The sequence below is a fragment of the Mus musculus genome, chromosome 14 (assembly GCF_000001635.26).
Source record: "Mus musculus strain C57BL/6J chromosome 14, GRCm38.p6 C57BL/6J".
NCBI lineage: Eukaryota > Metazoa > Chordata > Mammalia > Rodentia > Muridae > Mus > Mus musculus.
The window spans coordinates 113891101-113905681 of NC_000080.6; the positions used below are offsets into that span (position 1 = coordinate 113891101).

General features: G+C 35.5%; 1 pseudogene; it reads left to right on the top strand.

Annotated features, from left to right (window-relative positions):
• The first annotated feature begins 9905 nt into the window (after nt 1-9905).
• Nucleotides 9906-11649, top strand: Gm5209 (annotated as a pseudogene).
• The last annotated feature ends 2932 nt before the right edge of the window (nt 11650-14581 follow it).

The window sequence follows — 14581 nt, forward strand, 5'->3', positions numbered from 1 at the left end:
AACATATTCATTTTATCAGCTCCATTCCTCTAGAGAACAGTGACTAATATAGCTTTAAAGAATCTAATAAATAGAGCACTCTATCAAAACATGAAGGGATGAGACAAATATCTCTGGACCATCTGCAACCTCAGTGAGTGTCTTAGGGTTTCCATTTCAATGAAGAAACATCATGACAAAGGCAACATTTAGTTGTGTCTGGCTTACAAGATCAGAAATTCAGCCTTTATCATCATGGCAGGAAGCATGGCAGCACCCAGGCAGGTATGGAGCTGGAGGATTTGAGAGTTCTACATCTTGTTCCAAAGGCAACTAGGAAAAGACTGAATCTTCTGCACCACAGAGATTGAACACCAGGAGTTCTCAAAGTCCGTGCACACAGTGACGCACTTCCTTCAACCAGGCCACATCTCCTAATAGTAGCTGTTCAGATAGGCCAAGCATATTCAAACCACCGTAGTTGTTATTCTAGTCTGTTTTCTATTTGCTGTGATAAACATCATGACCAAAAACAATTGTGGGAAGAAAGTGTTAAAACATATTCAGAGATGACAGTCTATCACAAAGGAATGCCAAAACAGATACCTGGAGTCCAGAAAAGAAGCAGGAACCATGTAGGAGCACTGTTCATTGCCTTATTCCCTACGAGTTTCTCATCTTGATTTCTTATACAACAGAAGTCGACCTGCCCTAGATGACACAGACCATAGCATCTGATGGCCACCCAAATCAATACTTATTCAAGAAATGGCACAATAGATGTATCTACAGGTCAATATGGTGGTACTGATTCCTCAATTATTGCTTTGCTCCCATATATGTCTAAGGTTATGTTAAGTTGTCAGAAAATATTTATCACAGTAGTCTTTTCTTTACTTATGGTAAATACAACTTTCCACATTTTTCCTAATTGACATGACATTATTATCAGATATGAATAGACTCTGTCATACCAAATGCTGTAAGTGAAGTAAATTCTTCATAATATTTAGGTTAATCACTCCAGTCAGATAAGTTAAACTCCCTTTTCAGTAAAAAAGAACAAAAATCAGTGCTGATTCTATTTTTGCCTATCCATGTCAATACAGAAGTCATGTATAGTAGGAGTCAATGTATAGAGTAATAAGCAGAGGGAAGCAGGTATCCCTGTCTAGATTTACATATTTATTGAAGTGATTAGAACAAAATATATCTGCTGCTGGAAATTTGATGACAACTGGACAAAGCACTGGTGTATGAGTATAGCACAATAGTACTAGGAATCATTTCATTAATTTTTCTAGTGGTATTTGGTTCTACACTACCTCTCTGTTCTACCCAGGGCCAATGTGTTTCTCTGACTTTTTGTCTATGCTTGAGACTCCTCCTAGTATTGGATTGCATTGTTCAGCCTTGGTATGTGTATTTTTTCTTTGTTTTACTGGGTCTTGTTTTGTCGCATTTAGCTGTCATCTCTTGTATTCCTGTTGCTTTCTGAGGAGGAAATAGAGAGGGAATGGACCTCAGAGAGAGGCAGAGGTAGGGAGCCGAGAAGAGAGAATGGAAAGGAAACTGTGAGCAGAAGACTTTGAATGAGAGAAGGATATTTTCAATTGAAAAAGGAAACAAAATATATACAATAACTCCTGATGCAAATGATATCATAGCCCCTCTTACATCTTACATCTGTGTCATTGATGAATCTTCAATAATTTCTTCCAGTGGAGTGTGTGTGTGTGTGTGTGTGTGTGTGTGTGTACATACACACACATTTAGGTATCTTGTAGTAAACCCATGTCTACAGGCTACATGCTTTATATTTTGGAAGTACACTTGATTCATTGAAGACAGTTGTATTTTTTTCTCAAGTCATCACTTTTGTAGCAAATTTTCTTACCTTCTGAGCCACCTCACCAGCCTCATTATCAGTATTTTTTATGTATTGGTTTAATTTATGATATCCAAGTATGGGTTTATTTCTATTAGTAATACCTAAGATTGATAGGGATTGTTATGTTTTCAAGTTCATGAACCACAGATCACATATTCAGAAACAAAACTATTTAAACTCCATATTCCTATCCATTCAAAACTTTCAATAGCATTTTATGGTTTTTGTTAGTTAATTCTATTAATTAATAAATGTGATTACCCATCACCAGAATTTTAATGAAAGTAACAGGTAAATTCTAGCAATAGGGTATACAAATAAAAAAAATGATCTACCAAACACAAATAGCTTACTACTCTGAAAATCTCAAAATTCTCACTGGGGTTTCTAAAGAAGACATTATTATTTCATTGGATGGATTTATTGGAAGGCTATGGTATTTTTGTTGAGCCTATGTACGTATTATTATAGTTTTCAGGAGATAAAATTTTGAAAACACACTCTAGATAGACTAGCATTTTGCTCCATTAACATCAACTTCCTTAGCTAGTGCTTTGCTCATGTTCTGATAACCAGGAGTTTGCTCTGACATGGTTCAAGGAGGAATAGAAAAAAAAATTTGTTTTAATTTGCATTGTAGTACACTTCATCTTTTCTTTTTAAAACTAATTTCAGATTTAAAAGTTGCAAAAGACAGGATAGAATTCATATGTCCTCAGATGTAGTTTTATTTCTTAATAATGTTTGAACCAAGAATGGCACTTTTATAACAATTATTGAAAAAAATTATGTTATCACTAACTAAAATCCATTTCATTAAGATTTCTACATTTTACTGATGCACTTTTATCAATGCAGGTAAGCATCTAAGATTGTATATCTCGTTAATTTTCAGCCTCCTTAGCCTCCTTGGCTGTGCAAAGTTTTCATACTTTCCTCTTCTCTGATGGCCTTGGCAGTTTTGAATATGACTGATGAAGACGATTATCTTATGTTTCTCAACTAACAATTGCTTAATGTTTTTCCATTGACTAAAGTGTGGGTATAGGTTTAGGAGATGAATATTAATATTCATCTTCATATTATGTTTCTTAATACTATGTCTAACAAAGATACCATTCATCTAATTATCACTCTTCTCTATGTCCATCATCAAGCTGAGGTATTTTTTTTGTCAATTTCCCTCCTGTAAGACCTTTGTATTCAGTTCCTGTGTTAACCCAGTATAAGTCAAGTCATTATGTGTAGTTTTACACTTACTGTTGGATAGTTACCTTATAATAATGACTCCTCTGTCCCTTTCTTTTGTTTCCTATGACACTCTGCTTACCTGTAGCTAATATTTATTATTCTTGTTTTTAATTCTGATAAAGCTGATTAGAAGTACATTAACATAAAAACATATAGAATCTACCTTAGTTACTTTTCTCATTTATAGATATATAACATGGATCTTGATATAAACAATGATACAGAAATGATTATTTAGACTTTAGTTTGGGTGGTTAAAGTCCATAGACAGAAAAACTTAGACTGCAATGTTCAAGTGGAACTTCTGAATTCACATCGTGGTGGACCAGCAAGCAGGAGCAGAAGGGAAATGGAACCAGGTGGCAAAAATCTCAGAATTCAATACCAGTAACTGTTTCAATTTCTTCAGGGTGCTTCTAGCTTCTAAATGTCCAGTCCCAAAATAGTGTCTAAAGCTGAGGACAAGTGTACTAGTTCCTGAGACTAGGGACAACAGTTCACATTCAAACACAGCATCATGTAATCCATTTACAATCATTGTTTATATGGAGATCCAAGTTATAGATCGGTATCTTTTTGCTTGGTCTTCCTAACTAGTTTACTGTTTCTTCTGTGACACATACACTCAGGATGGATTACTTCATCTTTTAACTTAGACTTTCTTTTAATCTGAAAACTTAGAGGATTGCTTTGTTGAATACAGAATTCTCGATTGGTGTATTTTAAATGAGTTGATTTGTTTGTTTTACATGTTTGACTTCTATCTTGGTTTATGACAAAAACTCTGCTCGGACTTTTAGTTGAATTTACATGAAATAACACTTCCTTACAACCGACCAGAAATATTTTTAGCGTCTCTTTGTCTCTGGATTTCTGAAAATTGAAAAGGACAGTAGTGAGTGGTTTTCTTTTATGTTTACTACGTATCTTGTTCCATGAACTGCATAGACCTCTGATTTGATGTCTATCATTAATTTTGAAAATTTCTCATTCATTATTACTTCAAATACAATTTAAGTTGGCTGTCTGTTCTTTTCTCCTATTCCAATTTATGTATAGTTCTTTTGATACATCTGCACATACTTCCTTGGTAGTCTGTTTGTTATTATAATTATTTTCTTTGCTTCTCAGCTTGAGATGTTTCTATTGAAGTATTTACCTAACTATTGATGTTTGCTTTAGCCATGCTGTGTTTACTGATAAGCTCATTAAAGATAGACTTAATTCAGTTACTGTAACTTTGGTTTCTTCAAGGACTTTATTGTTTGTTTGTTAATTTGCTTAAAATTTATATCTTTCCAGGGCTGAATTTTATCTCTGTAATAGAGTGCTTGAGTAACATGTTCAATGTCTTGAGTTTGATGTCTAGAATCTTAAGAAGTTTCCAGTATTCTATGGATGTCACTCAGTTTTTTTTTTATTATCAATTTCTCCTTCTATCATTTTTGCCTAAAAGTTATAGTTAGTCTAAGTATTTTCTGTAATTTCCAGTCTTTGTCAGACTACTTGATTTTTCACAGTATATGAGTATATGTCAATTTTTTTTCTAACATACCTTGGATTTATGCTATTGCTACTAAACCCTGGCATGAATTAGGTAATAAGAACGGGACTAAGTGGATAGTTTCTAAAAGTTTGTTACTTCTCTTAGGATCTAGGTTGTTTTTTAGGTTTTGTGATTGTTGGTTTTGTTTTTTAATCATTATTATTCTTTTGAGTCACATAGGTTTTGAGTCTTTGCTATTTTTTTCTTTTTCTTCCTATTGACATCAGTCCCTTCTGAAGGTGCCTGTTTCCTGCAGTTCTTTCAGCTACAGTTTAGTGTTACTGTCCTGGAATCTTCTCATCATGCTCCTGTCCTGTGTGAGACATGGAATAGTCAGACATATTTTGAATGACTCTAAGTCATAATGAATGCATGTAGTCTCCTTTCTAATTCTACAGCCAGCGTAGGTTCCTCCTCTACCACAGAGCCCTGCTTCTGTACTCCAGTGGTGGAGTCACTTGTTAACAGTATGCCACCTGTAAATTATGCTCTGGTACATACCATCTAGTAACAAAAGCATCAACAAACTATGAATTATTTAACAGAAAGCAATTAAATATAACAACTAGTTCTAGGAACATAGCATTAACACTGATGCCTAGTAAGGAACAGCCTACAAGTTCATATCATCAAATGAATTCCACTGTCTTTAAGAAGTTCAAGTTGTCGTTACACAAATGAAATAACATCCCTCAAATCTCAGCCCTGTTAAACCAATCCTCCTATATGTATCTTCTAAGGTTATTATGAATGCCATCTAAAAATACCTTATGTTTTATCAAATACATCACATACTTTAATTGTTTTTTCTTATGATTATGTTGATATGAGCTTGCCGTCTGGCAGAATTTTTTATGTGAACTACCAGAATAAATGCAATGTTCATTATTTCTTTAGAAGTATATGCTTTAAAAATGATTATATGACTACTTAAATAAATATCAAATAAAATTCTAACTCAATTCTAAATAATAAATAACCAATTGTATTACCTTTAACATCACTCAAATATAGACTCATCAGGTATGTAGCCAAATAAACTTCACGTGAAAAACACTTTAAATCACATTGGCCAAAACATAACACATACGTGAATTGGACAGGGTAACAAGAGATAACTGGACCCATAAGTTCTATACGAGAATAATATTCAGATTTATCTATTTCTTTTTATCTAGGGTCATGTTGTAGAAATACTCAGAGCTCAAAAATCAAGCTAGCCAGATGGCATCATAGACTAGTATTAACTCCTATTTGAAACAGCACCTGATTGTATAAAAGAGGAAATTATATTCTCATTATAGAACTTAGAAAGTATTCATTTTATATACATTATTAAATGATTTAGATATTTACAAAATCTTCTAAGTTTTGCCATAACCTATTCTCAGAATAACAAGGTCTTCTTTCTGTAAAAGTCATTTATTTCTTTCAGACATTCAAATAGCCTGCCTTTAGTTGCTGCTTCTACATTTTATTCTTATGCCCATGTTATAAGTTGTCATTAATCTTGATGGAGTGATGGATCAAATTTGGGTGTAGAATTCAGTCATGGAAATACAGCCAACTTTATGATTGAGGTTGAATTAGCCTTGTTTCAGGGTCTGCAATCCTGTGCAGACCTATGAGGCGGTAGCTTTGGGATGATGCCTGGTAACTACTATGGAGAAAAGAATTAATGGCTTTGTTTACTTGCCTAGTAACCAGTCTGGATTTAATCCTCATTTCTATAGAAGATAAGAAAGTAACTGAAAGATAAACTCTCATCCCCCTTCTCTGTTGTTCCACCTCAAACCCAGAGTAAGTGGAAAGTACTGGGAACCATGTGAATCACAATGAGATAATGTAATACAAGCCAATGTAAACACGGAAGTGTTTCCAATGAAGGCAGGAACAGGGAGAGCACAAGGACTCTTCTACTGTCAAGCCACTTTACCTTTAATTTCTCCAATACGCAAGAGGACATTTATCTCATAATTTATGTAACAGTGTTTTGCCAAGATAATGACATCTATAACCCCTTCACCTAGGCATCAATATATCTCTGCTTTCTTTATTTTTTTATTTTTCATTTATTCCACCTAGTAAGACTCCATTGCTTTAATACAGTTCATTTTTCACTTGTTTTCTTTGCTTTTCTTGCTGAGACCAAGTCATCTTACTGCCTCTGTGTTCTCTTCCCTATTTTCTTTTTTTTTTCTTTTAATATTTTTTATTATTACGTATTTTCCTCAATTACATTTAGAATGCTATCCCAAAAGTCCCCCATACCCTCCCCCCGCATTTTCCTACCCACCCATTCCCATTTTTTGGCCCTGACATTCCCCTGTACTGGGGCATATAAATTTTGCATGTCCAATGGGCCTCTCTTTCCAGTGATGGCCGACTAGGCCATCTTTTGATACATATGCAGCTAGAGTCAAGAGCTCCGGGATACTGCTTAGTTCATAATGTTGTTGCACCTACAGGGTTGCAGATCTCTTTAGCTCCTTGGATACTTTCTCTAGCTCCTCCACTGGGGGCCCTGTGCTCCATCCAATAGCTGATTGTGAGCATCCACTTCTGTGTTTGCTAGGCCCCGGCATAGTCTCACAAGAGACAGCTACATCTGGGTCCTTTCAGCAAAATCTTGCTAGCGTATGCAATGGTGTCAGTGTTTGGAGGCTAATTATGGGATAAATTCATAAATCAAGGGCCAACATGTAATACAACGACAAACTTGTCCTTACTGAAAGGAAAAGGTGTTACTGAGTTTGTGTTTTTAATCCAGCTATGTTGATTTGAAGGAAAATGGTCCCCATAAGTTCATAGGGAGTGGTATTACTGCAGGTGTTGCCTTGTTGGAGTACGTCTGACCTTAACAGAGGAAGTGTACCACTGTATATCAGGATTCAGGAGCTCAAACCACTGTCACTCTCTTCCAGCTGCCTGAGGATCCAGATGTAGAACTCTTCCCAACTTCCTTAACATCATGTCTGCCAGTGTGCCATTCATACTTTCTGTCATGATGGTGATGGACTGAACCTTAGAACTGTAAGCCAGCCCCTATTAAATGTTTTCCTTTTCAAGAATTGCCACGATTATGGTATCTCTACACAGCAATATAAACCCTAAGTAAGACAACAGTCCTTTAAACCTTGATTGATTCACTTAACATAGATAAAAGACAAACTGATATATTTGTGACCCATACTTGAATTATCTAGTTAGTGGTAGTGCTATTTCAACTCTCTAAACAATTTCATTTCCCTTGGGCTAACTAATTTTTATTGAATTTTAGTAGGATTAATCATGGTGCAAAGAAAACGAAAGTGTACTGGCTTCAATTCAGGCTAGTTCCTGGGGGGAAAATCAGTAAGATACTCAGATAAAGGTCATAGTATGCCTGGGATTCCTCTGAAAGGTACTTTCATCTGTCACTTTGATAGAAGTGGCTTGACATAGTTGCTTTATGGGGCACAGTAGGAGCTAACTTTCTATGGAACTTTATATTTCTGGCAACCCCTAATTCTAGAGAGATTACAAACAGGATTCCAGAGAATGCAGTATATATGCATAATTTATAAAATTCTGTCCCTCTGCTTGTAAATTCAAGTTGTGCTCCTATTGACAGTGTTAATAACAGAATATATGTTTTTGGAGGATATTTAGATAACTTTCAAACAACTTCCTATAGCTGCACTTAATTAATATAAATATACAATAGATTTAAATATAAATAACATATATCAAGGTCTTCTGTACTATTCCATATTCTCTGTACATTTAGTTTCCATCAGGAAGAACACAGATTCATTTCTGATCCACTGGTCTGAAATCTTCTTAGCACTGTGTTATAAGCAAGTATATTTATTACCTTAAGTATGTGAAATAATTTTATTCGATGTACATTTCTAAATTTACTGTTTTATTGTCAGCCCTTTTGAAATGTTTTCTTGTCAACCTCGAGCCTGATAGTAATGAGAAGTCAGCTCTATTCATTCCACTGTGGTCCTGTGTAGCACATGTCATTCTCTCTCTCTCTCTTCAGGGATTTCAAGATTTGCTTTTCATAATTTGTGTTATCTTTGACTGAGATCTGAATAGGAATTGACTTCTTTGTATTGTAAGTTATCAGTCTTCTTGAACAGATTCTTGGTACTTTAATTTTAAATTGTGTGACCTTTCTATCTTACATATTCCCTGCCTCTATATGTCTGTCTCTTTCATTTTGGAGGGTTATTGCTCCTGCGTCTTTAGTTTGTGATGCCTTTTTTTTTTAATGGAGAATTCCCATGAATCTCTTGAAATTCATTTATTGTGAATTTTGTTGCCTTCAGTCTTCTAGTCTATCTATGAGGATGTTTCATTTGTATGTGCATGCATATCTCTGCATGAGGCTATCCATCTGTGTGAGTACATGTGTGAGTCCATGTGTGCATGTGTGTGCACATGTAAATGAGTGTTTCTCTCTTCAAGAAAGATAGGTCCCAAAGTTCATAGGATTCCATGGGGGTAAAATAGATGAAAATATTTTTGTGATATTTTTATTCAGATTTAAAGTTGTTCTAATGAGAAGGAAAGTTTTGATTAATTATAGCAACAATATTCTCTGTTCATATATTTTGATTTTATTTTTGGTTTTCCCATAGGTGTACCATAATTTTAATAAAATCTTTTATTATTTAGGGAAAATAGGAGTTATCTGCATATATGATTTAAGTTCAAGTGTTTGTCTACTGTCTATAAATATTCTACTCTGCATTCCTTAACTTTCCAATAATGCATTGGTTTGACATTGTATGCTACACAGTTCACATTGAATTAAGTCCATAAGCTCGAATTTAAAGTTACTACTTTTTCATGAATGTGTTTTATTCTATTGTAAATATTTTACATATTTTTTTTTCAATTGCAAGTTTGAGAGGGGTTTTATTTTCTGGAATTTAAACATATTCTTCCATTCATATTGATGTGTTTTCTTAGCATTCTTCTTTCAGAGAGCACTATGAGAACCTGAAGACACAGGGTTCCCACAGACCTTCACTTTGAATTCTCCTTCACCCAGCTCACTGTGGTGCACTCTCCTCTCTGCCTTTAAAAGTTGTATAGTAGAAGTCATATATTGATATTTTAAGAATATTTTAAAATCAATGTTGAGTTTACATTTGTATATGATGTAAGATTAGGGTATTTGGCATATCTGTATATGTATACTAAAGTATATATCTCCCTCTCTTTTTTTTTCCGGCTGGAACCATGGAGGCTGTTCCAGAGAAGAAAAGGAAGGTTGCCAGTTGTGCCAGAAACCCTTCAAAAGGTTCCTGCTTGTCGCAGGTTCTGCCCTGAGGACAGTTGGCAGGTTCATTTTTTAATATTTTCTGCAACACCTGCTGTGCCAAAAGCTCTTTTTTTTTTCATTTTTTATTGTATCTTTTTTTTTATTGGATATTTTCTTTATTTACATTTCAAATGTTATCCCTTTTCTGGGTACCGGTCCTCAAACTCCTATCCCACTTCCCCCAGCTTCTATGAAAGTGGTCCCCCACCCACCCACTTCCCCCTTCCCTCATCCCTTGTCCTGGCATCCCCCTAAACTAGGGCATCCAGTCTTCACAAGACCAAGGACTGCTCCTCTCATTGGTGTCCAACAAGGCCATTCTCTGCTACATATGCGGCTAGAACTCTGGTTCCCTCCATGTGTACTGTTTGGTTGGTGGTTTAGTCCCTGGGAACTCTGGGGGGGCGGGGAGGGTGGTGGAGGGGTGGTTGATAGTGTTGTTCTTCCTATGGAGTCGCAAACTCACTCAGTTCCTTCAGTCCCTTCTCTATCTCGTCCTTTGGGGACCCTGTGCTGAGTCCAATGATTGTTTTCTGAGCCTCTGTCTCTGAATTTGTCTGGCTCTGGCAGAACCTCTCAGGAGACAGCCTTATCAGTCTCTTGTCAACAAGCACTTGTTGGCATCCACAATAGTGTCTGGGTTTGGCGCCTGTATATGGGATGGATCCCCAGGTAGAGCAGTCTCTGAATGACCTTTCCTTCAGTCTCTGCTCCACACCTTTTGTATTTCCACCTGTGAGTATTTTGTTCTCCCTTCCAAGGATTGAAGCTTCCACACTTTGGTTTTCCTTCTTCTTGAATTTCATATGGTCTGTGAGTTGTACCTTGGGTATTCCAAGTTTTGAGGCTAATATCCACTTATGAGTATGTGCATACCATGTGTGTTTTTGTGATTGGGTTACCTCACTCAGCATATTTTCTATTTCCATCCATTTGCCTAAGAAAGAGGTTCCTCTTGTGTCAGATACCCTTAAGAAAAAGGGAAAGAATTGTGCAGAGTTGAAGGTGAAGCTCTTGAGGGGAAAGTTTGCCCTGAAGACACTGGGGAAGGCAAGGAGGAAGCTCATCTATGAGAAGGCAAAACACAATATCACAAGGAGTACAGGCAGATGTACCAGTCTGAGATTCGGATGGTCAGGATGATAAAGAAAGCTAGGAACTTCTCTGTGCCCGCAGAGCCAAAACTGGCATTTGTCATCAGAATCCGAGGTATCAATCGAGTAAGCCCAAAGGTCCACAAGGTATTGCAGCTTCTTCTTCTACCACAGATCGTCAATGGCACCTTTGTTAAGCTCAAAAAGGCTTCAGTTAGCTTGCTGAGGATTGTGGAACCATACATTGCATTAGGCTACCCCAACCCAAAGCCAGTAAATGAGCTTATCTGCAAGCTAGGTTATGGCAAAATCAGTAAGAAGTGGATTTCCTTGACAGATAATTCTTTGATTGTTTCATCTCTTGGTACATTTGGCATCATCTGCATGGATGATCTAACTCATGAGGTCTATACAGAAATGCTTCAAGCAAGCAAATAACTTCCTGTGGCCCTTCAAATTATCTTCCCCACGAGGTAGAATGAAGAAAAAGATAACTCACTTTGTAGAAGGTAAAGAAGCTGGCAACAGGGAAGACTAGATAAACTGGCTTATAAAAGGGATGAACTAAGGTGTTGCTCATGGTATTTTAGTAATCTGGTCAGTTAACAAACAGTCACAGCTTGACAAATTGAAATGTGTTGGAGTCTTTGTTGTCCTGCCTCTGGCCTGCTTGCCACTGCAATGGCTAATCCTGGAGTGTTCAGTCAGATCAAAAGCCTACAATGCCCAAAGTTCCCATTTATAGTTTGAGAAAGACGATGTTAAAGGCTTTTTTTTTTTTCTGAAAAAATAAATAAATAATGTATACATCTCCATTGTATATCGTTAATGTCTTGATAGTACACCAATTTACTCATAGGATTTGCATTTATTTAATCATGATTCTAGGCGTAAAATTTGTTTTGTTCTTTCTGATATCTATCTTCCATTTTATCTTTTATTTTGTATACAGCAGAACGTTATAGAATAGAGTAAGATGAAATTGTAACCAAATAGCAAATCGGGTTTTTTTTTATTTTTCTAAGAATTAAATATAAAATTACTAGCAACCATTGAAGATTTTCCTATCCATTTGTCTCTGTGTATTCAGATGCAATGAAGTGTTTGAGTGTAACACATTAGTTGTTTAAAATTCATTGACGCATTTGATATCACATTAAAATAATATTAATATATTTGTAATTTTTGTCTTAATATATAATATTTGAATACATGATTCTGATTGAATTTACATTGTTTAAAACAGCATTTCACTAATATAATAATCTTCAGTGTCTACTTTGTATTACTCCTGTGCTTGTTCTCCAAAATATGTGCTACATCTTATTCTTCAATTGGTCATATCTATGTAAATGAAACCTAATGGTTTTCAATGTGCCCGTACCCATTTACTACCTTATTTCCAACCTAGTTTCCAAGTAGATCCAACAATACAATCAGTGTAAGAACCCATTGGTGAAGATATACAATTACTACCTCATGGTGATTTTTATATGAAATCTGTATCTTGCATCCAGAAGTGTAAGTTGTAAAAGAGGTATCATTTCAAAAGACAGATGCTCTGAAACCTGGATCACATATTTATATAATTATTTCCATTTCCAATTATGCTTGTGCTTGGTTTTAGAATGCACTATCCTAGTAAAGATACAGATAAATTCTGTCATCATTAGAATTGATAACCCCTCAATAATGATTTGTCTCCACCAGACATCATTGCTTTCAAGAGATATAGGATCTGTGCAATAAAGTACATGGTTTTGTTGTAAGACACCAGGTCTTTCTCCACATGCTTTATTAGTGGTATGTGAAAAAGATGTCAGTGAGCAAGCCCATCTCCACTGAATAATTAATCTTTGGAACTTCTATGTCATATAGATCAAACAGCAGAGTACACTTCATAGCAGCTCAGACTTCTTCCATTGACCCCTGTATCTTAAGCTCTACTGAAATGGGTTCAAACTGAAGTCCTACTTCTTAATAACTATAAGGGATTCTCTGATCTGTTTTTTATCAAATATAAAGTTGATGAGGAAACGTCCTCTGCTTCCTATTCTTAACACATGAAATAGTGTTTATTCAGAATGATACGGCAGCTCAAACCATTAAAGAAAATGGCACTCATTTTAGCAGTAAATTCAAATAATACATTTCTGTCTAAATGTGTTTAAGTGTTAATTATTTCTTACTTGCAAGTGAAATTATTTTATTCCCATTTGGGTTTCTTTTCTGTCCTTTTACCCAGTCATCCTTGTTTTCCGATCTCCCTTTTCTTTAAAAGTTTATGCCTGGCACGGCTGGAAGACTTCATTTCTGCTGTCAGAATTGTTTGGGTTTATCTCTTTCTTACATATAAGAAAAATATTATGAGTCTTTGCCCTTGGTCTTCAAATGTCTAAATCTATATTCCTAAGTCCTAAATCATTTCTAATCTTTTCTTTCTTGTATGTTAATGGTCATGAAATTTATAAATTTATAAATGCACTCCCACCAGAAAACTTCATGCTTTCCAGGGCCTTGTTTTCTCTTATTACCTTCTCAGATGGAGCTCAAATTATTACTGATTAGTACTCATTTCCATAATTTTTCATGTTAAACATCATGAAGACATGCATTTTTTATTGTTCCAAATCTAACAAACTATAGTTCTGATCATGTAAAATGTAAGCAATACCCTCCACAATCTCCACCCAAAGTTCTTCAGTTGACACTCCTTCTCAGGAGAGGCACTGAGATTAGTTAGCAGCAGATTTCTCAAAACTCTCTATTGTAATAGTGAGCTCTGCTCCATACTGTCTCCTAGGCTGTGTTTTTGTTATATCTCTCAAGGTTCTAGGCAGGTAACTGCCTTGACTCGCCAGGTAATGTCCAGATGAAAGAGCTTCTGGCAGTCTGTCCTGCCATTGCTTTCCAAGATCTGAGCAGCTTCATACAATCATTGCAAAAAAATATTTGTTAAAAGATTACCCCTTCAAATATGAACTTCAGCCCCCTTTCAAGTTAGGTACCAGAGACCACTCCCTCTCTCTTTGACACCAGTTTTTGCTAAGCTTGATAATGACTTTTTTTTTAGGGAGCTGGGAATCACTTCTTCTTCATATCATCATAGGATAAAAATTGTGAAATAGGTTAATATAATACTATTGTAATTTAAAATTTTTTATACTTTATCTTGTTTTTTTTTTCAGTAAAAGTTGATAGTGGCAATTTGATTTTTGTAAATTCTCCTTTTTAACTTGTCACCAATGCTAATGATCCTATCTCTAGATTTGCATCAAGCATCCTCTCTGATCACTGTTATTACAGCCATTATTTTAGGGGAAACAATTTCTATTTTGCACCAATCAACTTTTACCTGACGACAGCATCAGGTCCTTTTAATTCAGGTTTTGAACCCTACCCAGAATAATATTCTAAAATGAAAATCTCATCTCCATACAAATTTCTTCATTTTATCCCATTTTGAACAATTTGTGAGTCTTTTGAGTCTATGAATTCAG